The 9,210-nt window shown below is 50.8% G+C and overlaps 2 non-coding genes across 2 annotated transcripts; both read right to left on the bottom strand.

Annotated features, from left to right (window-relative positions):
* Window positions 1–322: 322 nt before the first annotated feature.
* TRNAK-CUU (transfer RNA lysine (anticodon CUU)) lies at window positions 323–395 on the bottom strand. Its single transcript has one exon. It is a non-coding gene; the product is annotated as a tRNA-Lys (tRNA).
* Window positions 396–6,116: 5,721 nt separating this feature from the next.
* Window positions 6,117–6,188, bottom strand: TRNAP-AGG (transfer RNA proline (anticodon AGG)). Its single transcript has one exon. It is a non-coding gene; the product is annotated as a tRNA-Pro (tRNA).
* Window positions 6,189–9,210: the final 3,022 nt, after the last annotated feature.

Raw genomic sequence — 9,210 nt, 5'->3', positions numbered from 1 at the left:
CCCTTGAAAGTGCGTGAGCGTGGGAAAGCGTTGGCTCCTGCAGACTCCCCGCCCCTTCCGGCCTGAACCTAGGCCCAATCAAAGTCCCGGGCAGACCGAACCCCTCTGGACCCCCAAGGACTCCACGTCAGGAACCAGTTTGAGCCTTTGAAAGACTTAAAAAAAAAAAAAATTCCCTTCTGCGGTGTCGTGCTTCGACTCCCAGGAATGAAGTCTTGAGGCGGTTTTCAAACGGGTCACTGGGACACTTTACTTTGAAAGGTTGCAACCCCATTATGTGGCATCCAATAATTGTTCCAAGGTCCGAACCGAAAAAGCTCACCGCCCAACGTGGGGCTCGAACCCACGACCCTGAGATTAAGAGTCTCATGCTCTACCGACTGAGCTAGCCGGGCATCTTCAGAGGAGTCTCTGCCGTGTCTACAAATTGGTAGAGGCCTGAAAGTGATAGACACTAGCTGGGGTAATAAGTCAATCTTGGGCAGGCTATTATCAAAAAGAGAATAACAAATGCTGGCGAGGATGCGGAGACAGGGGAGCCCTCCTACACTTTTGGTGGGACTGTGAATTAGTACGGCCAGTATGGAGAACAGTGTGGAGGTTTCTCAAACGACTACAGATAGATCTTCCATACGATCCAACAACCCACTGCTGGGTATATACCCAAAGGAATGGAAATCATCATGGCGAAGGGATACCTGCACTCCCATGTTTATCGCAGCTCTATTTACAATAGCCGAGATATGGAGCCAAATTAAATGTCCTTCAATGGGTGACTGGATAAGGAAAATATGGTATACGTACTCAGCGGAATACTACTCAGCCACAAAGAGAATGAAATTCTGCCATTCGCAGCAACATGGATGAGCCTGGAGAAAATTGTTAAGTGAAACAACCCAGGCACAGAAAGAGAAATACTGCATGTCCTCAATCATAAGTGGGAGCTGAATTCATAAACAAACAGAGAGAGAGAGAGAGAGAGAGAGAGAGAGAGAGAGAGAGAGAGAGAGAGAGAGAACAATCACAGCGGCGCTTTGAACTTTTAAAAGGAGAAAACAGCACAGAGGTTACCAGAGGTGGAAAGCGGGAGGGGGAGGGGAGAGTTTAACGAGAAATGAGTGAGAAATTGGTTAACAGAAACAAAGAGTGATTCCGTATTGTGATGATGAATAAGCTAAACTGTTCGGATTTGACCATGACACATTGTACACAACTATTAATAGTCGACCTTGTACCCCACAAGTATGTATAACCAATTGTGCTTCAATAAAAAACAGATTGGAAAGAAAATCAGTCCTGGGGACCAGGCCCAGGTCAGTGACCAGGTCTTCTGGGCCCGCAGCAGGTCCCCCTCACGCACACACAGGAGCTTTCCCTCGCCCCTCCGCGGCCTCCAACCCGACGCCGCCGAGCCAGAGCCCCCCCCCCCCAGGTCTCCCACAAGCTGGAAGAGCCCGGCCGCAGTCCTGCCCCTGTGGCCCGCGCACGGAGGAGCCGCTCCGGCAGCGAGGGGAGCGGCGCAGGGCGAAATCGAGAGTCCGGGAGGCTCAGCGCCTGTCGCTCAGGCCCACGCAGGGCTCTCCCTGGGGACGAAGTCACTGAGGACGCGTCAGAGAGAAGGCTTGCGGGCTGGCGGGCCCCTGTCCTCTCCTTCCCCCTGCGCCGCCGGGTCCGTCTCTCGGCGGCGCGGGGCGTCTCTCCCTCCACCCCCGCCTTCTAACCGCGCAAGACAAGCCGCCCAGAGCCCGGCATGGACTCCGCTCACACTCCTGCAATCTACAGAGCCCGCCCGTGGGGACAGAACCCCACCCTGCCCGGGCGTCGGAGGCCCGCAGTCGAATCTGGGACCGCACTTGTCTCGGGTCTTGGTCACCGCTGTGCCCGCCAGGGGACAGGCACACAGCAGGTGCTTATGAGACGTCTGCCAAGACGCAGGTTTCTCCGTGTTCCTGAGACCAGTTTCCCCAAAACTAGGTCTGAAAAAGAACGACGCCCCACGTGGGGATGGGAATCCGATCCCGACCTGAGGAGGCTTATGCTCCCCGACTGAGCCGGCCCCCGTGCTACGGGCCGGGAGGTTGATGGGTACAGGGCGGCCCTGGGGGAAAGCGGGTCAGAGAACTGGTCCCGAACTGGGGCTCCCGGTATGGGTCAGCAGTGCCCTCGCCCCAACCCAGATGTCCGAACTCGAGGCTCAGACATGGCCTGGGGCAACAATCCGAGCCAGCCCACGCCCCAAACTCCCGCTGTCCCCAGTACTTGGACTCCAGGGCCTCCGCTCCACACCCGCACTCCAGGCCTCGTCTCCGTGGTCCTGTTTCACCAGATGGAGACCCAGAAGGCCTGGTCCGGTCCAGACCAGAGTTCTCGGCAACAGCCACGGGAACGAGGTCACCAGGCAGCATCCCCGCACCCAGGTGAGGTTCCAAGAGGCCGAAATTACAGTCTCGGGGGCTCATCACAGCCGTCGTTCTGTCTGCTCGCGTCTCCGAGCGTGTCTCTTTCCCTGAGCCTCTCCCCTCCGATCTGTTCTGCACCCTCCGATGCTCCTCCTCTACTCCAGGAGCTTGACACATGTTTTGTCTGTCTCCCACCAGTCAAGACGTCTGGGCCTGGAGAGGAGGGAAGATGCCCCGGGGTGACCCACCAGAGCCTCTGTCGGGACTGCGCCAGCGTAAATCCGTGTTCTCCATCTTCCGCTGAAATGCCTACGTTTCAGAAAGAGAAAAACGGTGCCCAGACTTTGTGCACCTAAAGAGAGAATGACAACCTCTTTTTTGAGGCCACCGGAGTTACAAGGACAGGAGATTTAGTTGTGCTGGATATTAGCAAAATTAACCCATCCTAGGAACTCCAGCCAGAATGCCCAGAACTTATTGGGAGCTCAAGCTGCCTATCACAGCACTGATGGCCCCTGCTTTGAGCAACAAAAACCCACCTGGGAATTTGAGATGGAAAAGAGCTAGTCTCCATGCTAGACTAAAAAGATGGCTCCGAAAAGATGTCCACGTCCTAATCTATCCCAGAACCTGTGGATAAATTAGGCTATGTGCCAAAGGGGAATTGGGCTGCAAATGGAATTAAGGTTGCTCACCAAACGACCTTGAGAGGGGGAGATTATCCTGGATTATCTGGTGGGACCACTGTGACCAGAAGAGTCCTTAAATGTGGAAGAGGGAAGCAGAAGAGAACCAGAGAGATGACAGGATGATAAGGATTCTTTTGTCCTTGAAGACTTTGAAGATGGAGGAAGGGACCCTGGGCAAAGGAATGTAGGCAGACTCTAGAAGCTGGAAAAGGGAAGAAAGTGGATTCTCGCCTAGAGTCTCAAAGAGGAATGCAGTCCTGCCAACACCTTGATTTAGCCCAGTGAGACCCAGTTCACACTTCTGTAAGAAATAATTTTGTGTTGGTTTAAGTCACTAAATTTGTGGTAATTTGTTACAGCAGCAAATAATACAGCCTCCCTTCCCAGGTTAGCAACAGGAAAGGGAAAATCGCAGCTGTCCTGCCCAGGATGCCATGGACTCAGCCACTGGTGGGTGGCAAGGGATCTTGTCCACCAACCTAGAACAGCTCTTGTGCTCCTTTATTCTATAGCAGCTGTCCAGCACCCAGCAAAGAGCTGCTGGGAGATTTAATCCCCCTGGGCCATCTCCTTGTCTCAAATTTTCACCCCTTGGGAAGATCTACGTTCCTCAACGTCCAGGGTCTTAGGACAGAATCTGAGTTCTGGGGTGTCTTGCTAGAGGGGTGCTATTTTTCATACAGAGGTCAGAAGCTGCTGATGGGGTATCAATGTGGGAGTCAGAATTGTGGATATGAGATTACAGTGTTTATTTTATTTCACAATTTGTTGTTGGCAAAATGTCAATTTTTATGATTGTTGTTAAATTTAGGAAAATCTGTACTAAATTTCTTATATGAATTGTAGGATTTCAGAGCAGTATTTGAAGTATTTTCCTTTAAATCTTCTTCCTCCTCTTCCTCCTCCTCTTCCTCTTCTTCTTTGGCAGCTGGACATTACAGGGATCAGAACCCTTCATCTTTGTGTTATCAGCATCACACTCTAAGTGACCAACCAGCCAGCCCAATTAATCTTTAATGTTCTTTGAATTGATGGCACTCATTAACCCATTTGTCATAGGTCCTCGTTTTCGTGTGTTAATATGAGTTTTATGCAATCATCACCAATGTCAATGTTTTATGTTAAATCAACAAGAAATGTAATATTTTCCCAATACGCTCATGGGATTTTGTTCTCCTTGTTAACTGGATTATCAAACAATCCAAATGCCTATCTATTCTATTCAAAATTCATCTATTCCTCTTAATAACTTGCCTTTTTTGGTATTTGAAAATTTTGTTACGAATTGCTTCCCAATTTCAAAATAATTTCTACTGATTTCACAGCTTGCCATTATCATTTTTGTTTCATAAACCAGTAACTTTAAATCAATTTTCTGTTTTTTTAATACATAAATTTAAAGGTGACAAAAGAAGAAAATATATTCTTGATACCTGTCCAAATCAGAAATCTGTTAAATTTCACTTGCATTATTGAAATTTTCAGAGACTTTCCAAAATGCAGTTTAGAATGAATGCAAGTTGTATAAGCTTTTTGAATAAATTGTTTGCATTTTGAAAAGAAAAAAAGGGGATGTAGGGGGACATCTAGACACATGGAATAGCAAGGGTAAAGATCCTGGGATAACAGCATTCCTCTATGGCTGCAACTGAATGCAGAGAGGAAGAGCAATATCCCAGATGATGGTGGGGTCTTGTAACCAAGGGAAGAAATTTGATTGTTTTTGTTTGTTTGTTTGTTTGTTTTTTAGGAAGCCATTGTAGGGTTTGAGGGTTTGAGTAGAATAAAAACATTATCTGACTTATGTTGACAAAAAACAAAAAACAAACAAACAAACAAAAAACAAAAAACAACCTCTCAATCTTCTGTGTGGACAATTGAACCTAGGAGCATCTGCCGTAGCAGAGGACCATTGAGGCTATGACAATAATCCAGGTGATAGGAAGTGATTCTCAATACACTTGGAAGATAAAGCCAAAAGGATTTGTTGATAGATTAGACGTAGGATGTTGGCAAAAGAGAGGAGTCGAGGATGACTCCAGGCTTTTTGGCCCGGGTAACTGAAAGAATGAGGTTTTCCTTTTCCAGTGGAGGAGATGGAAATTTGAAGGGAAGATCAAAATTTTACTTTTGAATACTTTGAACACATATTAAGTCTGCAAAATCGGTTAGACACCAATGGTGACTGCGACTAGGACCATTTCCTCTCCCATCTCCTCTTCTTTCCCTCCTTCTGGGACCAGATAACACCACCAGCCAACCACATCTTTCCCCACTCACTAATGCCAACTGCCTCCCTTTCTGAGCTGCCCACCAGGGCCACCCCTGGCCGAGAGAGTTAGGGCCAGGGTCCCACAGTCTAAGTCTCAGCAAGCAGTCAGGTTAGTCCTATGGGGCTTCTTGATCGCGTGATGTTTCCTGCTTTGGAGGATAGTGTTCAAACGGTGGACAAAGTTCCTGCTTTGCTTCCCCTGTGCCCACGTCAAAGATGATGAGCTTTGGTCTCTGAGTCAGGAGCAGCAAAGAGCTGAAGCTCAGATTCTCTCCCCTTCATTGAAATTACCTTAAAATATGAATCAATTTGGGATGGAACTGACATAAAGAGGGCAGTGCCTAGGGACGTCAGCTACAAACACCAGTCGCCCATAGCCTCTGCTCCCGGCTCCAGGATCCCGGCTCCCTCGACAGGCTCTGGCATCCTGAGCCAGGGACAGTGGATGGGTGTCCCAGGCTCTAAGTTTTAAAGGCATCTGACTGTGAAGAAGATTCGACCCTTCATGTGTAGAGGAAAGACTTCTCTTTTCTTCGGTTCCTCGACATCATACCGACAGAAGTAGCTTGTCAGGCCATCTAGTGACAGGGCTTCTATTAAATTTTTGAAAGCAGCAGTGATGAGACCTTTTCAAAAACTGCCTTCCAAGAAGTTGGGCTTCGATGTCCATGGCTGGGATCTCAGGACCCAGCCTAGATCTCTGACCCTCATCTGGAGGAGAAAAAGACAGTACGCGATCGTTTGGGATAAAAAGGCGGGCTCGTCCGGGATTTGAACCCGGGACCTCTCGCACCCTAAGCGAGAATCATACCCCTAGACCAACGAGCCACACGAGCTGTGGACTCTAGCTCCTTTATGTGGCTGTCTTGGCGTCCATGGGGCGGACCCGGCGGAGCTGGGAGGAGACTCGGTTTTCAGACCCTCCGGGAGGGGGCAAGTTCGAGGGCGGGCTGTGCGGAGGGAGCCCAGCGCCCGCCCCTCCCCGCGCCGCACAGGGGCGCAGCCTCTGAGCCCCCGATGATTCCGCGGTCCTGGAACGCCACCCCCACTCCGCGCCAGGCTGGCGATCCGCGCGTCCCCGCGCCACCCTTCCGTCCCGTCAAGGTCACTCCTCACGGCGAGGAGCCACAAGTCGGGCGGGACAGCGGCTGCGTGGAGGGTCCCCGAGCGCGCTCCCCGGGACGCCCGCCTTGGAGTCGCTGCCCAACTGCGCGGCACCAGGGGGCGCTCAGCCGTCGCTCCCGCGCGGCTCCCGGCTCCGCTCGCGTCCCGCCCCTAGCGAGGCCGAAACCCCGGAAAGGGGCCGCCGAAGGGGCGCCTGGAACTCAGAGGCTGACGCTGACGTCCCTTTGCCCCACCGACTGACCCAGCCGCGTCGGTACGGCCTCAGCTGCCCGAGGGTGGCCGGACGCTGGAAGGGGGTGGCCCCCGGAGAGAGAGGCGCCAGGCCACCAACCAGACTCCCCACCTGGGCAGGTCGGGATGCGTCCCCTCCCCCTCACTGCGGGGAGGAGGCGGGTCCTCCGGTTCCCAGGATTTGGGGAGGACGAAGGACCAGGCTCTCGGGGGTCTTGTTCTTGGGAACTCTTTGCTGTCGCTCTGTCCTTCCTCGTGTCCAAGCTTGACACGATCCCCGAGAATTCGGCAGATCTGGGCTGAACGGGTCTCCCCCACTGTTGAGAAAATATAAGAAAATGGTCAGGGCCTCTCAGATTTTCAGAATCTTGCCGAGCATCTAATGTAAATATGCGCGTGCGCCCAGCGTTTCCTTGTTTGTCTAATGTAACTGCGCGTGTGCACCCAGGTGTCCTGGGTTACGGACGTGAGCATAAAGGACTAACGGCTCTGATAAGCGGTGCTTCTCAGGACGCTCCGAGAAGCCACTGGGGCGGCTGCTCCTGTTGTGAGGCACGATCCCGCAAGAATGTACTTACACGCCACTCCAGCTGGCCAGCGACCGTCTCTCAAGGAGCAACCAAGGGAGAGCGGCGTCAGGCCTTGGTCTTGTGGGGTTTTTAAAGGCAAAAACCACATCCCGTTGGCACACGGGTTTGTCCAGGTGCACAAAGCAAGCTAGGTAGCCAGGTTACAGTAGCCAAAAATGAGCCGTTCGAGCAATCAAGCATACAAGTTTTCATTGTGTATGGTTCCCGTTCTCATGTAATAATTCACTGTGTATGGCTCCTGTTTCTCTGCAATTTTGTTTCTATGAGAAGCTCAGCGTTTTCTCATGCAGAAGCGGGGGTAGTCTGCAGGTCAGACGGGGGGTAAAATGGAGTTACTTAGGGTAAGCAAGCAATTTTACAGAAGCAGCATCCGTTATGAGGGGGGAGGGAGCTCTATTCCATTCCTAGCTCTGAATAAAGCCTATTAATTTTTCACCCATGGCTCCCAGGACCTTTTCCTATTACCTAGCTCGTAGACCTGCATGTGGAGGGTTTGTGACCCAGTCTGTGCAATGGGCTCGAGGGGTCTGTGAGCCCAAGCCCTAGCTTTACACCTACCCCAACCCCTCCGGATCCAAGCCGCGCATTTCCTCGCTATTCCGTTTGGGAATGCCCCGGAGCCTGGTCGTGGGGGGCGGGAGTCGAGACCCCGACCCAGCTGGGCCCCCTGCAGCGCTGCCCGCAGAAGCCTGGGCCTGCTCCTCTCCCCCTCCCCCAATAATAAGTGGGAGCCGGGCTCAGCCAGGACTTGAGCCGTTATCCTCTCGAACCCTGCGAAAGATTTATGCCCCTGTAGCAACCAGTGAGCCTCATGCATTTTTCCTTACTCTAAATAATCTCCTGCGTGCCAGAGTCGTACGTCTCCTTTAGCCGCGGTTACCGCAGGTGGTAGCGCTGGGTCCCACTTCAGGGTGACGGGACTGATCACTGGGGCGAGTGATTTAGTCCCGCCTCCCCAAGGTCCCCACCCACACTGTACCTGCAGGAGCCTCCACCCTCTCAGTCTCCTGTTCTTGCTGAAAACGAGGCAAGGAAAGGGAAAAATAGATACAGGGCTCGTCCGACATTTGAACCCAGGACCTCTCACACCCAAAGCGAGAATCACACCCTAGACCAACCAACAAATCACCTGCTTCCTTTTGGGGGAGCTAGAGGAGACACGTCCTTCTACAGCTGACGCACAGCGACACTTTCTCAAATCCCTAATAGCTCGGTTGGTAGCGTCTGTGAGTCTCACGATGTAGATTCGCGGGTTCGCAGCCGCCACCAGATTTCCTGGGCGAGCGTGAGTTCTGCTGAGTAAACCATCAAGGTTACCCGCTGAGGTTCTGAGTTGGTAATTTTTCCACTCTCCAAATGTCTTACTGGTATAAAATATAGATGCATTTATGTATTATTAAAGTGCAAGACTTTCCAGGCATGATAATGATGTTAGAAACCACGAAGAAACGTACAGATTTTACACACCAGAGACTTGCTCTATCTGGTTGAGCTAACCGGGCAACCGTACACAACTTTTTTTACATGGCAAATGGCAACCCAAACAAAATACAATGTAAATGACAAACCATGGGCTTATAACTTGGCTACATAGATATAAAGTCCTTAAAATATATATATATATATACAGGTATATGTTTTAAAAGACATTTCAAAAAAGTAATTGAAGACTTATGACCAATTGCTAGTAAATCCTAGTGCTGATAACGCTAAGGTCCAGGGTTTCATTTCTGTTCTGGCCAACTACAGAAAGAAAGAAAGAAGAAAGAAAAGAAAGAGAGAAGAAAGAAAGAAAGAAGGAAGGAAGGAAGGAAGGAAGGAAGGAAGGAAGAAAGGAAAGAAAGAAAGAAAGAAAGAAAGAAAGAAAGAAAGAAAGAAAGAAAGAAAGAAAGAAAGAAAGAAAG

The sequence above is a fragment of the Cynocephalus volans genome, chromosome 6, assembly GCF_027409185.1.
Source record: "Cynocephalus volans isolate mCynVol1 chromosome 6, mCynVol1.pri, whole genome shotgun sequence".
Lineage (NCBI taxonomy): Eukaryota > Metazoa > Chordata > Mammalia > Dermoptera > Cynocephalidae > Cynocephalus > Cynocephalus volans.
Note: the sequence above shows the minus strand (reverse complement) of the source record. Positions and strands in the feature narration are given on the sequence as shown.